This window comes from Balaenoptera borealis (assembly GCF_965194805.1).
Source record: "Balaenoptera borealis genome assembly, contig: HAP1_SCAFFOLD_811, whole genome shotgun sequence".
Lineage (NCBI taxonomy): Eukaryota > Metazoa > Chordata > Mammalia > Artiodactyla > Balaenopteridae > Balaenoptera > Balaenoptera borealis.
In genome coordinates this window covers 280,016-304,122 of record NW_028123391.1, presented here as the reverse complement: position 1 = coordinate 304,122, position 24,107 = coordinate 280,016, and the positions used below count along the sequence as shown (strand labels likewise).

Sequence of the window (24,107 nt, the reverse complement as noted above, 5' to 3'; positions counted from 1 at the left end):
GGAGGAACTTGTTAAGTCTTAAAGGTGGCTTCATGTTGTGCTTCATTTCTCAGGAAGCTCAAACATTGATTAACAGCACATCCCTGCTTTTTTTTTCAGTAGTCAGACCATCAATTTAGTTAAGAGCAGGTAATATCACAAGGTTTAAGAAAGAAAGAAAGAAAGAGAGAGGGAGAAAGAGAGAGAAAGAAAGGGAGGAAAGGAGGGGGGGAGGGAGAGACAGAGAAGGAAGGAAGGAAGGAAGGAAGGAAGGAAGGAAGAAAGCAAGCAAGCCTATTTAATCCCTTCTTAGTCTCTTAATAGAGGCTTGTGTGGAGCCTTACTGGAATCCTGGAGACTAACACTCTGGAGACCAAAAAAACTAAGCAATTTTGTCAACAACTTCATTTTAAAACGAAATGTTTGAAAACTATGTCTTCCTTAGCTGCCACGACTGAGTTTGGTTTCTGGATTTAGTTCCCTTGTAAGGACACCTGACCTCACTTTTCTGAAAACTTTTTATAATGTTGCCTGGACTGTACCAAATATTTTGGATGTTATCTACCAACCCTCTACAGTTAAATGCAGTATTTCAAACACTGAAAATTTGAAAATGTAGATGTAGACAGGGAAGGCGTTTCCCTCCCCAAATTTGTAACTTGTATGTCTATGGAGATATTCTGATAATGATTTTAAATAGATCTGACTCTGTAAACTAACCCTTTATAGTTAACTTTTAAAGTGATGGGCTACAACTGTATCACTGTGCATTGGTATCAAGCTGTTCTGCAAATGTTGGAATGGGACAAAATATTTACAAAAAATAAATGTTGGGGTGAGGCTAGCTGTTTTGCTTTCAAAGCAGGTTCAAAAGATCCTTTGAAAATACACTTTTCTCACCTATAGCTTCACTTTTACCAAATGTAAAATTATTTTGCTTAAATATTAGGGGAAGATAGTTGATTGCCACCGTTAGCTGATTTGCTTCACTCCTGTTGCAAAAGAATTAGATTTACTGCATGGTTCGGCCTAGCAAAATAGAAAAGTGTGTAGACAAAAAGCTTTTTCCCAATTTGGTAAGTTAACTAATTTCTTTGAGAATTTTTTTTTTTAATTTTTTATTTATTATTTATTTATTATTTTTATTTTTGGCAGTGTTGGGTCTTCGTTTCTGTGCGAGGGCTTTCTCTAGTTGCGGCAAGTGGGGGCCACTCTTCATCGCGGTGCGCGGGCCTCTCACTATCGCCTCTCTTGTTGCGGAGCAGAGGCTCCAGACGCGCAGGCTCAGTAGTTGTGGCTCACGGGCCCAGTTGCTCCGCGGCATGTGGGATCTTCCCAGACCAGGGCTCGAGCCCGTGTCCCCTGCATTGGCAAGCAGATTCTCAACACTGCGCCACCAGGGAAGCCCCGAGAATTTTTAATAATTATTAATAATTGGAAATGGTCCAAAAATTCATACATGTATAAAATTGTTTTGTAGATAGGTAAAGCTATGTATTGATGTTGTGCAGAGTAGTGGTTTTCAAACTTTCTTGTGCAGTGGAATCCTAGAGGACTCGTTAAAACTGCTTGCTGGGCTCCATCCCAGAGTTTCTGATTCAGCTGGTATCAGGTGGGGCCTGAGAATTTTTATTTCTAAGAAATCCCCAGGTGATACTGCTGCTGCTGGTTTAGGGACCATCGTTTGAGAACCACTGATGTTGAGCAACTGAAAACCAGCTTAAGTGTCTTTTTTTCCATATCTTATCTGGTCATGTTTCACATTTGTTTCCCAGGCTATGTCACTCTCAGAGTGTGAATCACAGCAAAGATTTTCCAGCTCCGTCTCCTTCTACTCTCTCTGTCCAAAGTTCAATGACCTTCAGATTCTCCCCTTCAGGGGCCCGAAAGAAAGTTACTTTTAATCTCCGAACTTCTCAGAGCTTTTAATATGTAAATATGCATTGTGAATTTCCAAAAGAGATCAAGTAGTTGGATAGATCTTGAGATCCTTCTCAACCCTTTCCCCCCACCAAGTTCTCGGGAATATCTATTAACCACAGTTTGGGAAATGCTCTAAGTAATTTTATAATTTAACTTTATTTTACCAGGTTAAAAAAAGTCTATATTACAACCTAGGAAAAAGTCCAACATGCCAAAAATATGATCTGTGAATTTTAAATCAATTTTTAAAAGTAATTAAATAAATGCACTCACCCATTATTTTGACTGAATGTGACTTTTCTTTTTTGCAATAAGAACAGATAAAAAGAGATCTACCCTCTTAAATTCTTCAGGTTTCAGTACAGTATCGTTAACTATAGGCACAATGTTGTACAGCAGATCTCTAGAACTTTTTCATCTTGTATAACTGAAACCTTATACCCATTGAAGAGCAACTCCCCATTTTCCCCACCCTCTAGCCCCGGGCAATCCTCCTTCTACTTTCTGCTTCTGAATTAGACTATTTGTCATACTTCATATAAATGGATTCATGAAGTATTTGTCCTTCTGTGATTGGCTAATTTCACTTAGTGTAACGTTCTCCTGATTCATCCATGTGGTAGCATCATTTCCTTCTTTTTTAATGGCTGAATAATATTCCATTGTATGTAAATACCACAATTTCTTTTTTCATGTGATCTTTTCTTGATTGAATCATTTACCAAGTTGATACAAAGAAAGAACCCTTTCAGCCTCTGCTGATAATCAAGCCATTCCTGACCTCACCACCTATCCTGTCCCTCCCCACCTATCCTGTCTCTCCCCTCAATTTCTTTTCCATTACTGTTTCATTTTCTTCATTAGATTTCTCATGATTATGAGTTATCTTATGAATTCCTTAAGTGAGTTACATGTTTATTGCTTGTTTCTACCACTAGCAAACAGTTCCATGAGGGCTATACCTTGTCAGTCTTGTCCAATTCTGTATCTTCAGTGCCTAGAATGATGCTTGGCACATCAGGAACACTCAGTAAATATTTTTTGATGGAAAGAATAAATAGATCGATACAATCATAATCTAAGTTCTAATTATGAAGTCTTTATTATTGTAATAAAAGATGTAGGAAGAGGAAAAGGTGCTCTTTAGCAGCTTTAGATGAGGCAATTAGAACAATCTTTTTATTTCCAATGGAGTATTTCCAACATAATGATAGAAGGGGGAATTATTAATGTGAAACTCAGGATGCTATTTTGTAAACTCACTTTTATTATGATTTTTAACATTTACTAAGGGTCCAAAAAAAGACATACAATTATCTTTTAAAATAAGAAAAGTATGTGAAAAATACTTGGCATATAAGTAGGTCTTATAAACATATCAACTTTTCAGTCTTTCCAACTTTAAAAGATCTCTGAATGATGCTACTTCTTGCCATATTACAAAGTACTTTGACTTGGACAAATCTAAAAAGCATCAATTACAGTGTTTTTTGTTTTCTGTTTTTTTTTTTTGAAGGAGAGCTTGTTATATATTTGTGTTCTTGTACAATAAGCAAGTGTTAAATATGTGTAGAGCATAAATATTCCTAACTTATGGATTCTGGTAATTTTAGAGGTACGGGAGAAGTCTGACTGATTGTATGATTGTTGAATATTACAGTAGATACATTCAATTTTGTGCAATAAGAGAAGTCATCAGGTATTAGTTGTAGGGGGAAAGGATTCACCCAAGAATCCAAGAAGATAATTGTCAGAAGTCCTTAGGACATAATGTGATTTGAAATTACATTCAAAATTTATTGTTTATTTCCAGGTATTACAATGGAAAAATATTCATACCTCACTTCACCAGGCCTTTTACGTGGTTTTAATTTTTTTTTTTTTTTTTTCTTGTTTAGGTTGTCTACATCCGGTCTCCATTCTCTTTTTTTTGGTCCTCGCATTATCTCCCTCTAGGGGTTTATGTTTGTGTTTACTTTATGCTTTTATCCTTTTTAGTGGAAAAAAGTGGGTCAGTATTACTTCAGTTTGTCTTCACTTTCACTCCGCTGTTCATTCCTGAATTAGCCTTTAGCCTCTGGGAAAGAAGAAAGTAAAAACATTGACAGAAACTGGGCCAACCTCTCGGGCGGCCCCCCTCCTCCAAGAAAACAAAACCTAACCAACTCTGCAACAGAAGTTCCTTTCTGTTCTCATAGCACCTTCTATTTCCCTTCACATAAAGCTCAGATTTTTATTACAATTGCTTATGGAGTATTTTTCATCCCAGGGAGATTCTCCGTCCTCTGAGGACTTAGTATATTGTCAAGAACATAATATAAAGAAGTTTGTAGTTTAAATGAGTAAATGCTGCCTGTGTGAGTGAATGCTGCCCTGGTACCCACCCAGTCACCCACAATAAAGGAGAAAAGTTGCAACAATCAAGCTCAAGTGTGGGCCCTTTGACATCAACTTTCTAGAGAACCAATAGAGAGCTGCGGCAATGGTATCTAAATTACATAATTATTTGGATAATTTAAGCAACAGTTTTTGTTTTGTCGGGGGTGGTGGAAGATGAAGGGGCTGAACTATTCAGATAATTTCTTCCCCAGTCGCCGTAAACAGGCACTGCCTAACCTTCTCACCCTTGTGGGGATCTCTTCCCCTCTCCCACCGTCCTCCAGCCACTCCAGAAGCCGGGCACGGGAGACTGAGGCCCTACATCTCGGGGTGGGGGGTTTCCCGGGGATACCCCGCCCCGCCCTCTAGGCCCCGCCCCCACCGCCGCCACCGCCGGCAGGGGTCGCGCTGCCTGCGGTGAGCTGCTCAAGAGGGGGTGGGGGAAGCTGCCGCGGCCGGTCGCCTTTCTCCGCTGCTGCTGGTTGGATCATTTCAATAAAAGTGTTTTTTCTCTCTCGCTCGCTCTCCCCGGGGGAACAGGCGGAGGCGTCAGTCCGCAGACGCCGAGTGAAAAAGCGACGCATACGCAGCGAGCGTCTCCTCAGCTTCGCACGGCCCGGCCCCAGAGAAGAAGGAGCCCGTGTCCGGCCGGGCCGCCGCAACCGGGCGTCGGCGCCTCCCTGCCCACCTCACTCCCGCCGCGGCTCCTCCAAGGGGATTAGTGGGCCGCCTGCGCGGCTCGGCAGCCCGGGAGCCATGTTGTCCGGGGGGCTTGACAACGCGTGAGGGACCCGCGGCCCCTCCCGGAGGCTCGGACCCTCGGCGTGAGCTGGAAGGCTGCTGCGGCGGCGGAGGCCTGCGCCTCGGAGGCGCCTCGGGTCTGCCAGCCGCTGGGACCCGGACCTGCATCCGGTCGCCGCGGGCGTCGGAGGAGCCGCTTTCCTTGTACGCCTCGCCTCGCCAGCTCTCGGGACGCGGCCCCCGCACTTGCTGGTGAGTTGGCGGCTGGCGGCCGCTCGGGGCTTTCCCTGCTGCCCCGCCGACCCTGGGCTGAGAGCGGCCGGAGGGTGCTTGGGACTGGGGGCCGGGGCGGGCGGCTCAGGCCCGGCCGGGAAGTTGAGGAGGGCGGCGCGGCGCAGGGGTCTCGCTTGTGTTTGTCGCCCCTCGGGTCCATCTCGGACCCCGGTCGCCCGGGCATTTCCGGGCGTGGGGTGGGGTGTGAGTGTCTGACGCACGGGCTCCTTCGCGAGAGGCGCCTCCAGCCGCCGCCGCCGCAGCCGCCTCCGCGCTTGCTGCCGCTTTGGTCTCCGGGGGAGGCCGATCTCCCCGCGAGGCCGAGGAGAGGAGGAGGCAGAAAGTCCCCCGAGACACAAAGGTCCCCTCGGCGGGGGTGGAGCTGCGAGGGCGGGCGGCACAACCCCGAGGGGAAGGAAGGGGCGCAGGTCCGCGAGAGGTGGGAGAGGAAGCGGCGGTGGCCACCGCGTTTCCAGCTCCTTGGAGACGCCGGGGGTGTGCGTGGGTGGGGAGCGGGAGGAGGAGGAGCCCTCGCGTGAGGAGCCGGCCGAGACAAAGATCAGGGCAGCCTCCCGCTGGCGAGTGACACCCTTGAGTGTGGGTCAGAGCAGAGGTGGAAGGAAATGTGGGAAACCCAAAGAACCGATAGGGAGGGGCAGATGGGGCGGGGGGGCTGCCAAGTATTCTCGTCTCCGTCGCAGTTGCTTTTCTCAGGGTTTTTGTGCCCGATGGTTTTGGTCCCCAGTTCAGCTGGATAGCTCCAGATTCGCTCCCTCCCATCACCCTCTCCCTGCCACATTGACTCTCCTGTGGTTTTCCCCTCGTTCTCCCCGTACCTCTCACCCACTCCTTTTCGGGTAAGCAGTATTTTGCCTTCAGCTTGGGGAACGTTTGCTAATGACAGGATGTCTGAGCTTGTTCTGACCCTGAACTGCCTTGAACTCCTCTCTCTTCCTCCCACCCTTTCCTTTCTGGGATCTTATAATGTCACATGGCCATTAACAATTAGCTTTTCTTCTGCAAAAATGGCAAAAGCATTTAGCTGAAATCCCTGGCGCTCCTTCTTTATATTAATGTGCCCACCAGAGACACGTCGTTGGTCATGGATTATCAGCTCTTTACTTATTAGCCAAATTAACTTTTTAGATAAAAAAGTGGCAAATTTTGTTTTGAGTTTTCACTATTCCTAGGGTCAGCAAAGTGTATCCCTGGCAGCCGCTAGACCTTCTGTCACTTATCAGGAAATGCTTGACTTAGACAATTCTTTCCTCCAACTTTGCTGATCCTTTCTTGAGGCTTTGTTGAAGGATTTCTTTTAAAAGGCGCTTGCGTAAGAAGGCTTGAGTAACAAATCTGAGTTACTGTACTTTAGACTTATTTTTTTGACGATTGGACAGAAGAAAATGAATGGGATTTAAGATCTTTGATGCCTTGAGTAAAGGAAAGCCTTTCTTGAAGCTAGAAATAAGGTTCAGCCACATTTTAAGAAAAAAATTTGCTAGCATTAATATTATTGGTTTTGTTCAGTTCTTTTATGAGATTAAGTAGTTGATTTATTTAATGTTGAGATGTTGCTTTGTTAATGAAGTCATTTCAGTCTTTGTAATCCTAGCATCTGCATACTTCCATAAACAACGGGTTGGAACAAAAGAAAAAATGTGGCTATATTTAAGGAATATTCTTTTTTTTTTATGAGAGAAATTGTTGGAATTAAAAGTGATAACCTTTTTGGTAAATTATCTCATAGGTCAGGAACACTAATAGTTTGAATGCTGGGCTTCAAAGAAAATAACTTAGTCTTTGAATTTAAGCTGTTTTAAAATTACTGTGCAAATATAATTTATTATTGATTTTTTAACAGGGAAAATAAAAACATATTGGAATATGAATGGAAAGAAAAGTAAAGCCTGTTTGATGTTTGGGACATTACTGTTGATGTCATTGGGAGAACAGTCATGTCTTGCTGCTTGTTGCCATTAAAATGTTGACGCTATAAAAATTGTGAAAGGGATTTCAGTTTAGGGACCAGTCTCTGAATTGAGGGACTCCCTCAATTCTTTGTGAAATTAACAGGTCATACCATTAATAATCGATGTTTTATTTATTTATCGAAAGACCATATTGAGGATACACTGATTTTTTTTTCCACTACATATTAATTAGTGTCTAATTAGATACCTGAAGTTTTATTCTCACTAGAAGGAAATCTACCAAAAAGTTAACAGATTTCTGGGTGGTGAGACTTACGGATGAATAAAAATACATTTCTTTATTTTTCAAATTTTCACATTACTTTTACAATCAGTAGAAAGAGTATGTGAAGAATTAAAGTCTTGTTTAAAAGAAAAAAAAGAATTAAAGTCTTGTTAATATCCTAATTTGCTTGTTACTAAAAGAAGCTTTTATAAAATGTGTAATTTATTCTCATCCTTGGATTCAGGCCCATTAAAGTCACTTTCAGTGTGAGGTATTTGAAATAGTGCAGCTTGTCAAATGTACGCTGGTTACCTGAAGTAAAAAAGAGATACATAGTAAGGAAAGATGAAATTAGAATAATTAATTCTAATTAATTAATTAATTCAGTGTATGGTAGCTATCCATTGTGGTAGCTTTGTACACCAGGAGTCTTGTTCTAATAAGTCATTGGTTTTACTAAAATAGAAAAATTAAATTTTATTTTTTCTGTAGTACAAAATAGCTGTGTTGACTAAGATTTTAAAGTATATAAATGTTGATATATTTAGTTTTCAGTTACTTGTTTAGTCCTACGATTATGGTGGAAAGAGATGGCATATAAAATAATTTACTCTATCAAGGCTTTTGTTTTTTCCCTTATTTTCAGCAATATTTTTCTCCTTTTCCTTTATTGGTGAAATAGTACTAACTAAAAAACTGCAAATATTTTATTGTGAACAGTGGAACTATAATGGCTTCTGAGATGGATATTCAAAAGTGAAAATGATGATGTTGCTTAATATAAAAAAATTTTCTATGAACACAAAATTTTTGCGGTGGTATTTTCGTTGTTATTGTCTAATAATACTGAATATTTGTAGGGCATTACATTTTGAATCTTTATTACTGTTCTCTAGTCTTAATAAAAATTATAGCATCATGTCATGGCATTCATTTATATAGTTTTTATACTTCCATGATGTGTAATTACAATGAATGTATTGTTGTATTGTAGAAAAGAGACATTATATGTTAAATGCAGCTTATAAAATATTCTTCAGAGTATTTTATCTATTTTAAAAGTTGCCCCCTTTCATACATGTGAAGGAAAAATAGTTTTGAGTTCTTTGAATTTTGAATGTGTAATTTTTGCTTAAACTTTTAAATAGAAAAATTATTTTAAATGCATTTTGTAAACTGTGGCATTTTGCATTTGAAATGATGAAGATAAACAGTAGGTTTATGGCATTTTTATATGTGCTTTATATAGTATTTGTGAGGTAAAAAACTGCCTACAATAGAAAACTTGGTATAACTTGCGTTCAACCTACAGTGTTGGCAATTTCTTTTACTGGTGATGAGAGGACCTATTAGACTGACTTTTTAAAAAAATGTCTATGAGATATTTACAATATTAAGCCAAAAATTCTTACTGTCACTAGTGAATTCTTTGTCATTATTTTGCTCCCAGGCTTTTTTTTTTTTTTTTTTAACTTTTTATTTTGTATTGGAGTATAGCCAATTAACAATGTTGTGATAGTTTCAGGCACACAGCAAAGGGACTCAGCCATATATATACATGTATCCATTCTCCCCCAGACTCCGCTCCCATCCTGGCTGCCACATAACATTGAGCAGAGTTGCCTGTGCTATACAGTAGGTCCTTCTTGGTTATCCTTTTTAAATATAGCAGTGTGTACATGTCAATCCCAAACTCCCTAACTATTCCTTCCCGTTGTCAGTTACTTTGATATCTGCAAAATATTTGACCTGAAAAGAGGAGTTGCCAAGGACCAGAAAAATGTATTGAATGTATTTGAGTGTTGCTTACCTTTCCTAGCCTGTTTTCCTCTCTCTTTTGGCCAGCTTGGAAAATCAGTAGACGTCTATCCGTAAATCTAACAGGTGGGGTGCCTACTATAAATAATGTTATGTTCTGCAGTAACATATAATATTGAGTACGGTATTTAAGGAGTAGATGTATAAATCCATGACATTCTGCAGTAACATATGATATTGAATACTGTATTTAAGGAGGTAGATTTATAAATCCATGACATTGGGATAAGCGAAAATTGTCTTTATTTTGATTTTTTTAATGTGTTAAAATTAGTTCACATTATTTGAGCATGTGTCATAAAAGGGAAGATAGCGCCAGATACATACTGTGTAGATTGCTTCAGTATTGGGGAAAAATTTGCCTTAAGGTAGATAAAATCTATGTCTATATTTATACAGGTATAAGTACTTATTGATTTCTGGTTTGGTATTGCATATTTTAATTAACTAAAGTGTAATTTTAATCTTTGAAGTTGCACACTTTATATGTGGCTATGTACCACTGAAAAATGGAAATACCAGACCAAATTGTACATTTTTGTCATTTTTTATATTAAAAACTGATCCTTATATAAATTGCACATTAGTATTGTTATTATCTCTTATTCAGATTTAAAAAACAGAACATGTTATTGACTTGACCTAAGGGTAGTCCATTAAAGTGAAAAACAATGAAAGAAAGTTTGCTTTCTTTTGTTTGCGGTAAGAGTTTAAAAAAAAAAAAAAGATTTTGTTAACCTTTTAATAACACATTTTAAAAAATAAATTTATTTATTTTACTTTATTTTTGACTGCGTTGGGTCGTTGCTGAGCACGGGCTTTCTCTAGTTCAGCGAGCAGGGGCCACCCCTCGCCACAGTGCACTGGCCTCTCATTGCGGTGGCCTCTCTTGTGGAGCACGGGCTCTGGGCGCGCGGGCTCAGTAGTAGTGGCTCGCGGGCTCTAGAGCACAGGCCCAGCAGTTGTGGCGCACAGGCCTAATCGCTCCGCGGCATGTGGTATCCTCCCAGACCAGGGCTGGAACTCGTGTCCCTTGCATTGGCAGGCGGATTCCCAACTACTGTGCCACCAGGGAAGCCCTAATAGCACATTCTTGTTAGTGTAAATACTTTCAAGAATACTCTAAATTTTGTATGTATATTTGTAAACAATCGGAAAAGGACCCAAGAATAATTTTTCTTTCACTATATTCATTACTAACTCACTTTGGTCTTACCATATATTTAATCCTGCTATTTTTACAATTGATGGTTAATATTTGTTATTAGTGTGTGTTAATGTTAAATGATATAAACAAAAGTTGGTTAAAATTGGTATTAATACTTGTGAAAAATTATCAGGTAACAACACTGAAGCTCTTACTCCAAATTTAGAGGCATTATCCTTTAAATTAATTAATACATATTTTTAAGTATTTTATAAAATAAACTTTTGAAGTATAATATACTTCCAGGTTTTAATATTTTAATTACTGATTTGTATTGCTATTTCTGGTGAGAAGGAAGCTTTTTGTTGATTTTTGAAGTAAGTTTTGGATTCCTTAAGCAGACTTTAGTCCCTTGAGCCCATCTTACTGAATTATTTTTAAGAAATGATCTTTTATCTATGGCTTTATTATACTTAATAAATATGATTTTTCAGTTAATTCAGAGATGTAATCAGTAAGTACTTTTAAAGCTTTTGTCATGTCCTCAGCATTGTGTTAGTCATTGTACGTTATAAAAATATACTTTAATGGGTGAAATAATGGCAACATTGGTTGTCTGCAGTGTTCTGTCCTTGGCCCCTCTTATGTTTTCCATGATCCCTGGGCATTCTCATCCGTATTTAGTGCTTTGTTCTTATCACCTATATGCTGATGATCTCCATATCTTTATTTCTAATCCAGATCTCTTTTTCTGAGTTCTTTTCTGGCTGTCTCCCAGATATTATTGCCTCTTAGCGCTCCCTTACCAGAGCTGAACTCTTTTATTACCCCCTACCTCCATTCCCAGCCACAGTGAATGCACCACCATCAGCCTAGTCACTTAAGCCAAAACCTTTGGCAGCTTCTGATGTTTTTCTGTTATGCTCTTCTCCCTCTAGTCCAGTCAGTCACACCCAATCTTGTTAATTTTATTTCCTAAACATCTTTTAGATTTATCTTTTTCTGTTGCCACTTTCACATGTCAGGATTTTGGAATGCCTCATCTGAATTACTACTTCCAATTTTACCCTATTTTAATCTAACAATTATTCATTCTTACTTTATATATATGTCTTTTTTTTGAAGTATAGTTGATTTACAATATTGTGTTAGTTTCAGGTGTACAGTGAAGTGATTCAATTATATACATACTTTTTTAAAAAAATTTTTTTATTTATTTATTTTTGGCTGTGTTGGGTCTTCGTTTCTGTGCAAGGGCTTTCTCCAGTTGCGGCGAGTGGGGGCCACTCTTCATCGCGGTGCGCGGGCCTCTCTCTGTCGCGGCCTCTCCCGTTGTGGAGCACAGGCTCCAGATGCGCAGGCTCAGTAGTTGTGGCTCACGGGCTTAGTTGCTCCGCGGCATGTGGGATCTTCCCAGACCAGGGCTCGAACCCGTGTCCCCTGCATTGGCAGGCAAATTCTTAACCACTGTGCCACCAGGGAAGCCCCTATATGTATACTTTTTAAGATTCTTTTTCATTATAGGTTATTACAAGATATTGAATATAGTTCCCTGTGCTATACAGTAAATCCTTGTTGTTTATCTCTTTTATATATAGTAGTGTGTATCTGTTAATCCCATACTCCTAACTTATCTACCCCCCCTTTCCTCTTTGGTAACCATAAGTTTGTTTTTTTATGTCTGAATCTGCTTCTGTTTTATAAATAAATTGATTTGTATTATTTTTTAGATTCCACACATAAGTGCTACAAAAGAATATTGGTCTTTTCTTTGACTGACTTCACTCAGTGTGATAATCTCTAGGTCCATCCATGTTGCTGCAAATGGCAATATTTCATTCTTTTTTATGGTTGAGTAATATTCCATTGTATATGTATATACCACATCTTCTTTATTCATTCATCTGTTGATGGTTTGTGTCTGTCTTTTTATCCCTCTGTTCTTCTGTCCATCCATCCATCCATCCATCTGTGCATCCATGTCTGAAGTGCATGCCTGCTCTGTACCATCACTGTGGTCAGTGCTAGAATACAAAGATGAGGAAACTGATGTGTTGATATTACAGTGCTGTGACAGTTGGAGAGAAATTCTCATTTTTTTGGACAAATGTCACTTCCTCTGAAGTCTTCTTTGATCCATTCTGACAGAGTTATGGTGATTCTGCTATAGCATTTATGTCTACTATAGTACTTAATACATTGTATTGTATTGTAATTAATTATTTACAAATCCTCTACCCTTTTGTCTGGCTTTGTGCTGCAGAGGGAGCATGCTTTTTAAATTTTGGTATTTCCCCCATATTATGTATTGTTTAATTGAGTAAATGAAGTGATGGAATTAGGAGAAACAACACTGAATTAGTAAGTTAGGGTCAGATTAGTTATGGCCTAGAAAGGGTCAAGAATTAATTTTGATATAGTAGAAAATAAAAAGCCATTAAAAGTTTTGAGTGTTGGTGCTACATGTAGGCCATGTAGGCTGTGTTTGTATGAGAGTAATTTGGATGCAGTTGGTAGGCCAATTTGGAGGGGCAATAATTTGGTATTACTGGGCCTTTTTAATTACATGTGAGCTGTACTAGTTAGTGAAAATGGAGAGAAAAGGGATGTAATCTTCAAAGATTGTTATCTTTTAGACAAATTAGAATCTAAAATTACAATATCTATATGTAAACAAAATATCTATTTCTAAAGGTCTAAAAGCATTGATCAGTATCAAGAGTAAGATTTGGATAAAATTTCATCCTTAATGAAATCCAGCTGTTTAACTGTATAGTACTAGACTTAAATTCATTAAAATAAAATACAGAATTGCACTCAGAACAGTGCATTTAATGTCATTCCTGTTACCCTGATAGTTACGTATACAGTTGACCAGGAGATATGTTTTCATTGGAATTACTGTAATTAAATAAAAACTGCTTTATGATCTACTTTTAAAATTAAAGACATTTTATTTAGGTTTTTATTAAAATTGAGTTTTAAATTATATCTCTGATATAGTGTGTGATAAAAACTAGATTCACTTGAGAAATCAGATTTATTTGAGAAATCAGATAATAATGCTTCCCCAAGTAATAACTGATAACTATGTGATCTTGAGCTAGTTACTTAAACTCTTAAGGGTCAGTTTCTTCTATAAAATTGGGAATGACAGAACCTACTTCATAGGGTTGTAGAAATTAAATGATATGTATAAAGCACTTTGCACAGTACCTTGCACCTAGTGAGCACTCACCGTTAGCAATTATTTTTATTACTCTGTATTATAGCGGGAAAGACTTGGTTATGGTACTAGAATTGTTTTGCAGATCCATTCCTTCAGGTTGATGAATGTCTAAATAAGTGGTTCACAAGGACAATTGAATCAAAATCATCTCTGGCTTTTTAAACCGAACATACCTCCTGGATTTTCTAATATGCCTCTCCCACTGAATTTGAGAATCAGTGTGTTAGTGAGTTAGTGTTACTAACGGGTGTATGTTGTACCCTTTAGGTATATTGGCAGGAAGGGAATAGTATAGACTAGTGGACTAAATAATTTAGGATATTCATTGTTGTTTCTTATCTAATGATCATTAGGGATAAAACTGTCGTAATCTTCCTGATGAACACATTGATAAACTTTTCCTTAGGGCCAGCCAAATTTTTCGTGTAACCATTTGCCCTGTTGCCCTTCTTCAGGCTTGTGCTATACCATTTCTTTGACATCTTAACAGTCTAGGCAATATTTGCTTTCCTTCTTAATGATTTTTGTGTGTGACTCAGGTTTTCTGAACTCAAAATAGAATAACAGGTAATAACAACTTATCCATCAAGAGAAGAAACTGGTTTGTTTCTTTCCTTTGTCATAAAATCTGCGTAGATGTTTACTGTTTATTATTATGTTTTTGTTTATTATCTTATGTTCTTATAGGTCAGTGGCCTTAACCTGAGCTTCAGAAGCACTCTTGTTGATTTAAAAAAAAAAAAAAAAAAGCTAGAAGCGTGTGTGTGTGTGTTTGTGTGTGTGTAAAATCTCAAGCTCTGTCCCAGAGCAACTGAATTGGATACTCTGGGTTTGGGTTTTTTTTTTTTTAAAACATTCCAAGTAATTCTTGAGTTTTAGAGTCATTGTTCTAGGATTTAAATTTAAAGGCAAAATGATTAAAACTTGCATAATTCCATCTTATTTTTTCTCCCTTTTTATTCTATTTTGGATTTGCTAGTTTAATCGTGTTTGGGGGGAAGTTTTCTTAAGTTGATGTATAAAAGTCTTCTGTTCCACTTATTTACTTTTCCCTTTAGTGAATGTTTTTGTCTTGCTTTTTTAGTTTGTTTTGTTAAAAGGTAAACTGAGGCACATTAAAATTTTCAACTTTATTTGAGCATACATTGATTTGAATCAGGTGGAGCCAAGCCAAAGGTGGTTAGGAGTGCTCCACCAACAGGAGCTAGGGTGGAGGTTTTCATAGAGAAGACGTGGAAGCAAGCGAGGAAACTATTTGATTGGCTATAGCTTAAGAGGTTACCTTATTTAGGAAAGCCTAGTTGGTTGGTTGTGATTGGTGGTTCTTAAGTTTCATTTCCTCAGATTCAAGTGTATTGAGTGTAGCTTAGGTTTTGGTTTGTTTACTGCCACCTCAGTCTAATGCCCTTCTTGCTTAATTACTTTAGCTTCTTATCAGTGTCTTACTGTTTTCTGTCTTTATGGTCTCACTTATTATGTTTTAAAAATTATCTTTCAAATATAAGAACATAAAATAATGTAGAAAATAGACTATAATCTAAATTTCCAGTGTGTCTTTTTGCAAATGTATGTAAATGTATTTTATTTTGGAGGTTTTTCCATATCTAAAGATCTTCCTTTATTTTTAATAGTTGTAGTACTTCTGTTGGATATATGATCACTCAGTCCTGTGTGGATCCTTGGGTTGTTTCCTATTCTTTTGCTGTTACTTTGCCAAATGAACAACATATATATATATATATAACATTTGCATAAGCAAATGCATGATTTAGATTCAAGAACAAGGATTTCCCTGAAATTCATATGTTGAAACCTAATCCACAGTGTAATGGTATTTGGAGGTGGGACCTTTGGGAGGTGCTTATGCCATGAGGGTGGAGCCCTCATGAATAGACCTAAGGGAGATCCCTTTCCCCTTCTCCTGTGTGAGGACACAGTGAGAAGGCAGTCTGTGAACTAGAAAGTGGGCTCTCACCAAATACTGAATCTGCAGTGGCCTTGATCTTGGACTTCCCAGCCTATAGAGCTGTGAGAAATAAATGTCTGCTGTTTATAAGCCACCTAGTCTAAGGTATTTTGTTATAGCAGGCCCAACAGACTGAGAGAGTTAACTTCAGCAATCATAAATTACGTCGATAGTGTGATGTGATGAGAATAGCACTTCACCTCTATGGTCTTCCTCCCCCAAAATTATAACCCCAGTCTAATCATGAGAAAAACAGACAAATCTCAGTTGAGGGATATTCTACAAAACAGCTGAACAGTACACTTCAAAACTGTCAAGGTCATCTAAAACAGGGAAAGTCTGAGAAACTCACAGCCAAAAGTAGCCTCAGAAGATGATGATACTGTAATGTGGTATACTCCATGGGATCCTGGAACAGAAAAAGGACATTAGATAAAAACTAATGAAATCTAAATAAAGGAATGACTTTAGTTAAATATATCAGTTTTCGGTCAATAATTGTGACAAATGTACCATACTAATATAAGATCTTAATAGCAGAAACTAGGTGTGTGGTGTAGGGAAACTACTATCTTTGAAATTTTTCTGTAAATCTAAAACTATTATAAAATAAAACATTTATTTAAAAAAAAAGATAGGTGCTTCTGTAATTGTTAGCTATAGCCAAATTACCATTTTTTACTTCTACCTGAATGTATGAGAGGCTTGTTTTCTTATAGCCTCACCAGCTGAATGTGTTGTCAAACTAATGGAATTTTGTCGGTTTGATAGATGAGAACTGGTGTAACTCAGACTATTGTGTTTCTCTCATTATGAATGACATAGAGTATTTTTTTACATGTTTAATTGGCATTTTACTTATTTTCCCTTTCTGTGAACTCTGATGTTCTTTATTTTTCTATTTGGTTGCTGGCCTTTTTTTCTTGATTTCAGGATTTCTCTATAGGTAGATGAGCCCTTTATTTGTGACATGGGTTGCAAATATATATGTTCAGATTCTTTGATATTTTTTCACGCAAGTTTTTTCCTTTTTTATATGGTAATTTTTTTTGTATGTTTCTGGATTTTGAAATATAGTTGGAAAAGTCTTCATCACTCCAAGATTATAAAGGAATTCATCCAAATTTTCTTGCAGTACTTGTGGTTTCCTTTTTTACACTTAGATCTTAAAATTTGAATTCTTCAATTCCTCCCAATAATTGAGGCATTTTAAATGCTTAACCTTTTCTTTCAAATTACTCCTGTGTAAGCATGCCTGTGGTCTTATAGGTACCTTAAATGATTTATAGTAGAAGAAATGTTTATACATTTACTTTTGGTGGATATGAAGTTTCAACTTTCTAGAAAATGTATTAAGCATTTCATTGTATCTTAATTCCAAATCATGGTTTAAAAATAATTTTAAAGTAATGAAGACTCCTTTAAAGTTTGTTTTCACTGTTATACTGTAGTATATTTAGCAGTGTTTTTTCTTCTAGATTATTAGCATTGTGGATTATTCATATATTAATTTAGTTTTTTCCCCATCCTGTTTCTCCTAAGATTACGGTTTAGATTATTAAACCCCTCTGTGATTTGTCTTCCATCTTCCTTAGAACTCCTCACTGGTTTTATGGCCCCTTTGATATTAGTAATCTCTTTATTTGGTATTATTTAGAAATTTAGTAGGCCAGTTAGCTGTTTTAACTCATTAAGAAACTGGAAGCAATAGTGTCAGCAGATGTTGCCTAACGTAGGGTGCTGATTTCTTATAACGTTTTATAAAGGTTTCGTATTTTCCTTGCACTACTTGTGATGAAACTATTATTGCTGAACTGAATCTTAAGACATTTGAGAAACTATCTGATAGTGCTGTGGAATGTTGGCTCCTAGAAAATACTACCCAAAATAACGTGGTGAGTTTATTGCTTATGGTAGTAAAGGAGAACACCAGCTTTCCTGAGTTGGTAGGATCTGCTGGGGGAAGAGGGGTATGTGTATGGGTGAAAAGAAGAGCAAAGTTAGGAGGGAGAGTGAAGTTGGGATGTTGAGGATTTGGAATCTTTAATGCAGGTATTTCAATGCAGGAGCTTGATTAGAATTAGTAGGGATCATGTAATAGTTTAGGATTGATAGACGTAGCAAAGCAAGGGTTTTAAGGTGAGATTTTTTCAGAGTCTTGGAAAGTGAACAGTCATTTGCTGCTATTTATTGAAAAGTTGAATAGTCTGATGTTGGTTTATATGGGGTTTTGGGGAAGTTCCTGGAATGAACAATGAAGTTATTTGCAATTCTTATCTGCCTGGGCAAGAGTTTCCTGGAATAGTGAAGTCTTGTTGAAGACAGCTGAATAGTGATGCTAATGTAGACTGTAAAGTCTGGGTGCAGATGGTTTTAGTTCTCAGTGCCCATTCAGAACCACAATAAGTTTGAAAATGTATTTATAAAAAGTCTAATTCTTAGGCCCATCTACAAAGACAATACATTCTGTTGGTGAGGGGTTTGACATTGAAATTTTTTCCCCTGAGGAATGAAGCCTAACTTTGACAATTAATGTGTCTGAGACACCAAAGTAGGTAGTTGGATATATGCTTCTGCAGCTCAGAAAAGAGAGAAAAGGATCAGAGATGGAAATTTGGGAGTTACTGTTTAGATTGAACTTGTGTGCCTAGATGAGTTTGCCTTAGGAGGAAACATATTAAGAAGAAAACTACTTGGGCCTTAATAGTGCTTAATGGCTATACTGTGTGTGTGTGTGTGTGTGTGTGTGTGTGTGTGTGTGTGTGAGAGAGAGAGAGAGAGAGAGAGAGAGAGAGAGAGAGAGAGAGAGAAGGGAAGGAGGGAATACATTTGAAAAAAACCAGGATATTGTTTTGTGATCTCTGGAGGTGTGGCAGTACACAAAAGCTTTTTGTGCCTAAATGGAGGAAGATCTATTGGCCCCAGTGATGAATTTTCACTCAACAGTTCTGTGAATGTACGAAATATAGACTGTTCACAGAACTATTTGTTCTGTCATGATATTCTTCACATAAGAATTGCCTAGTGGACAATTCTGTTTGCAGGGTAGTTATTTGAAATTAAGAATATTTTCTTAGAAGTAATTTTACCATCTTGCTCCCACATGACCCCATAGAAGTTATTTAATCTCTCATTTTGACTGTGATTGAGGAAAGGAGGTCATTGGTGTGTAGCCTGCAATTTTGTATACAGTACGTATGTTTGCTGTTCATAACTTGGGAGGAAGTTACATTTGTTGAATGCCTACTATGTGCTAGACACAATATATATACAATCTAATCTATATCTCACATTCTTTTGAGGTAGTTGTTAATTCCCTTCTTCAAAGAGGAAACTAAGGTTGGCTTTCTCAGTGTTCTACTTCTCACTCTCCCAAGTGTCTGTATGAAGGAAAAAGGATTTGAACCTGTGTTAGGCTTACTCTCACTTTCTGCTACACCAACCAAGTGGACTTCCTGTATACTATACACCCTTCATCAACCAGTGCCAAACATGTATGTAATTAACATTTTACCACAGGTATTAATTAAATGTAGGAATATTATACTGCTCAGCTTTTGAGATCAAGACTGAATGAATAGGTAGTAAGCAATAACAAAGCAAAGAAGAGAGGATCGAGGCCTTTATTATACTCAAGCTTTGATTAACTAGAATCCATTTAATTCCACTTAAGGGAGATACTCAGGTATTGTCAGAATTCCAGTTAATTTCAGGTATTACTGTTTAAAAATATTTTTCTGTATCCTCATAGGTAACCTTTCTTCGAACCTTTCTTTTTTTTTTTCCGTTTTTCTTAAAAGGTACATTTTACTTTCTTTTTTCTTCAATTGTGTTAATCTAATTTAGTGCTTTGCTTTTCTTATTTCTAGTATGCAAAGATTTCCTCAATAAGTAGAATTAGTAGAATGAAAAATGCTAGAGATAAATACGAAAACTTTTGGAAAATACCAAAGTTGTAGCTGTGGAGTTTAGTCAGGTACAGATTGTCTTCTTAATCTTTTGATTGAAATCTTACACCCTGGCCTCTACTATAGATCTTATAAAGTAAATTAAGTGTACTTGTGAATTGGCTTGTTATGCTCCCTCCCTCTTAGGATTGGTATGTGAGCAGTTTCTAATTTTCCATTTAGCAAGTAATGTGGTGTAGAGGGTTAAGTTTTTGGTTTTTTTGTTTGTTTTGTTTTTCTCCTCCAAAATCGCAAGAAGGCTTTTCTGAAGGTGATGATAGTTTTAAAAATTTGAGATCAACTGATACATGATTCAGCCTTTAGGAAGATCCCTTTTGAGGGTATCTCCTATATCTTCAAAACTAACTGACCACTTTTAAGAGGTTTTTTGTTTCCCCCTAAACAGCCCTTCCTTCCCCAAAGAAAAACTTTACCAGAAGGTCGAAGAATGCTGGCATTTTTAATGCCACTGTTGCTGAGGAAAGTTGGCCACTATCCAGTAGAATCTGTCTTATGAAAGCTTTAATAAAGTGTTAGTTTTTAAAAAATGTGATAAATATTATTGTGTCACAAGTTACAGAATGACAGAATAGCACATTCAGTTATGTAGTTCAGATGTTTATTGGAGAGAAAGGCTAGAAAGTTGCCTACACACTTTGTTTTTTTTAAACATCAGAAACAAGTTCATATTTATCTTATGCCAAGTATGCTAAGAACATTCTGAGTGAAACCTACATGGATATTTAGAAAGTAGATTTTGTGAAATTTGTACTTTGACAACATATAAAGACAATACATAATTTTTTATTTGGTAATTGAAGAATATGTTGTCTGATATATTATTATTTTTGAAGGAAATTGAAGTTTTATTCTTATAGTAGCCATACGAATGTGACCTTTTAAATATCTAAACATATATTTTACATAATTCTTCTCCTAAAATGCTTTTAAAATTTCCTGCTGTTGGAGTTAGGAGGTGGTTGAAAGAGTGAATGATTAGCTGAGCCTTATAGGATGTCTTTACATTAGTGAGGTCATTATGTGTCACCATGTGGTGAAGTCTGACCTTTTCAGTTTTATGGTTTGACATTCCTTCAGTTTATTTTGAGGTGATGTGGTATTACAGAATCTTTTATGTAATTTAGGTATAAAGTATAGTGTTAATTTAGAAATGTACAATGAAGTAATCTGGATTGATAAAACAAATTTTTTTTTTGATATGAGTGTTGTGATGAGGGTAGGGAGGAACAAAAAGATTTTTTAAAATGTTTCTGTTGTTAAGGAATTTGTAATATGGTGAAACTCAGGAACTTTCCATTTACATAGCCCACTTATCCTGGTGAGTAAATCAGTTTAGAAGACCAGATTTTAGATCTGAGGATTGGTTGAGCGTAGCTTTTTAGATCAGTGGCTTTTCAACCTTTTTGGTCTCAGGTCAAAAAAATTCTTTAATTTTTACATTAATTTTAACATTTATGTACTTAAAAATAACAAGCATTACAAATTAACATAAATATTTTAAAATGAAAAAGAACTATTAAAAAAATGGTGAGAAGTGTAGCATTGTTTTATATATTTGCAAATCTCTTTTATGTCTATCTCAATAGAAGACAGCTGGCTTCTCACAACTTCTGTATTTCAGTCTGTTGCAGTATTCTGTGAAATGTAGTCTGGAAAACTCCACTTTATACTCGTGAAAGAAAAGTAAAAAAGGCAATTAAGTTTTTAGTATTATTATAAAAATAGTTTTGACCTGAGGAACCCCCCACCCCCACCTTTAAAGATTCCACAGACTACACTTGGAGAACCTCTGCTTTAGAGCAAAATGGAATTGGATCCTAATCCTGCCCTTGATCATCCTCTCTCAGTTGGATATTCTAGGGGCTCTGTCTATTAAGCTGTAGTAACTCACTGAATTCTTTCTCAAATCTATTCCTGGCTGTCTTCTTCTATGAATAGCCTTGGAGCTGTAGGCTTTGATTCTTATATTCCCTTCCCTCTTTTGGAAATGACAAGGCTTACTAGCTATATGATCTTGGGCAGATTCATTAACATTTTTGAGTCTGTTTTTCTCATTTGCAAAACTGGGCAGAGCAATACGTACCAACTCATAAGTCTTTCATGGAAATCAAATTATAATAGATGATTAAAGTTATATACAGTCGCTAATAAAATCTTACTTACAGAGCTTAGCAAAAAAACCGCTACCTGAGGTATGCTCTAATTTTGGATCCTCTCTTTTTTATAAGTTACTCTAGAGAGTGACTTTTTTTTTTAACTGCTCTCCTTTCTGTCCTGTCCAGCACTTATCTGGACCTTCCTTCTTAGAACTAGGTCCTACGCAAGGAAACGGGATTTAAGAACACAAACAGCGAAACATCCTTCTTTCTCTGAAAGTTTTCTTAATTTTGTACTTAAACTAGTTAGAAACAAACAGGAACATGCTATATAAACGACGTACAATATATGATTATGAGAGCATAGTGTAGGGAATACTCTGTTCTGTCTAGGTAAAAGAATAAGGAAAGGAAAAAGGATTAGTACGTGCCTTATTTCTCAAAAACTGGTTTTTGTAACTCCTAGAAGAAAGAAAAACTGTTAAGCACCCAGCCAATTCATGTTTATTGAGTGAAGCAGTGTGTTAAACCCTATTCTGGGCGATATTAGTTAAGAGCATGGACTAGGTAGGGTCTTACACTGTTTGAGTTCCAACTGGCTCTTCCTTTTACTAGCTGTAACCTTGAGTGAGTTTTTAACTCTTCAGTGACTGAGTTTCTTTAGATATGTAAAATGGGGATAATTTAAATAATATTATAGGGTTACTGTGGTAGTTAAAAGGAGTTAATGTAAATAAAGCACTAGAACAGATTGGCACATCGTATTATTAACTACTTTTCCTATTACATAAAATTGGGAAAAGACATCATTTCCTTGATAATATTAACGTCTAGTAGTCTCACAGAGATCTTTTATTTTAAAAGGATTGCTGAAAAATTGTATAATGTGAAAGGTTAATTTTGTCTTTTTTCATTTTCTTGTTATTGTTATTTAAAGCACATTTTATTACTTAGACTTGCACAAGAGGAGAAAATTGATAAAAAGGCCAGATCTCTTAACAGTTAAAATATATTTTACCTAAATTCACATTAATAATCTTAGGTACTTTTTTCCATTGAATTTATTATAGTCGCCTTCTTACATGATGTTGCTAGGGAAACTAATGGGTAAGGAAGTACTTAAACTTAAATCTCACTTTCTGAGAGAAAAACTGTTCATTAGTACCATGGGGTACTAGTCATTTTCTGTACATTTCTAATCATTTGCCAGTGTATAGGGACATAAACTTGTGAGTTACCTGGTTAACTTTACAGAGAATTGCTCATAATTCTAATGTTGAGACTGATTTATTTGAACAGATCTTTTAATGTGGTAAATTAAATTTTGGATGAAAACCAGTGTCGGGTTGAGCAGTAAGCTACAACAATTATTGCATTCTAGGGCAGTGATTATTAAGAGGTAAGAGTCATTTGAGCAATCAGTGAAAATCATTATTAAATTTAATCCCTTCTGCTTACAGAAATAATAGAAAAAGAGTAGAAACCTTTCTCTGTCCTTTCGTGTTTCTGAGGATGTCAAGGAGATAGTAATGCTAGTGAAATGTGTACATGGGAGGCAAATATACATTAGGGCTCCAGGAAAAGCTTAATTGGTGTTACATGCTTAAAACAAGAGACCCATGCTGCCACTTTTTGATTTCCAGATAAAAAGTCAAGTTTGAGTGTCAGAAAAAAAGTCTTATTTTCTCCTTGGTGAAAGAAGCCATATTTTTGGAAGCAATTGGAACCGCAAAGGAGTCTATTTTGGACTCCAGGCACTTAAAAAAATCTACTAAATTGAACATGCTCACTCACTGTAATTAAATGATAACCCCCCCCCCCAATGTTTGAATAAAGTTAGAGTAAAATACATTCTGGAGTTCAGTAATAATGAATTCATACCCATTTTACTGTCTCTTACTACTCATGAGTTCTGGAGAGCCTTGGTGAGTGCTGTTAGGTTTTCTTTCCTATTGATTGTTTGCACACCTGGTGACTTGGATTTTAATCACATATTCAGCCTGCTGTTATGGAAGCAATCATATAAATGAACATGTACTCAAGTGCCTAGGAGCTCAAAGCATGATAAAAACAAGAATTGATTTTTCAAGCATCAGGTCAAATTCTGTAATAAATATTTATTTTTAATTTCTATATAAAATAATCAAATCTTAGCTGATATCCACATATTTCAAACAGTATCTGTTGTAAGAATGAAATAAGGAAAAGTTTCTCATAATGGAATTTAACCTTATTTATTTATTTATTTATTTATTTATTTATTTATTTATGGCTGTGTTGGGTCTTCGTTTCTGTGTGAGGGCTTTCTCTAGTTGCGGCAAGTGGGGGCCACTCTTCATCGCGGTGCGCGGGCCTCTCATTATCGCGGCCTCTCTTGTTGCAGAGAACAGGC

General features: G+C 37.0%; 1 protein-coding gene and 1 long non-coding RNA gene across 3 annotated transcripts in view; one reads left to right on the top strand and one right to left on the bottom strand.

Annotated features, from left to right (window-relative positions):
• The first annotated feature begins 237 nt into the window (after positions 1-237).
• Positions 238-24,107, top strand: part of CDK17 (cyclin dependent kinase 17) — a 102,910-nt gene continuing 79,040 nt past the window's right edge. The window contains exon 1 of one of the 2 annotated variants that reach the window (XM_082409048.1): positions 238-5,274. The gene's annotated coding sequence lies outside the window, so the exon portion shown is untranslated. The remainder of the gene's footprint in view (positions 5,275-24,107) is intronic. The other variant, XM_082409047.1, reaches the window with a different exon arrangement.
• Positions 16,579-24,107, bottom strand: part of LOC309621672 — a 34,838-nt gene continuing 27,309 nt past the window's right edge. Inside the window, exon 2 of the long non-coding RNA XR_014240143.1 lies at positions 16,579-23,944. This is a non-coding gene — a long non-coding RNA (uncharacterized lncRNA). The remainder of the gene's footprint in view (positions 23,945-24,107) is intronic.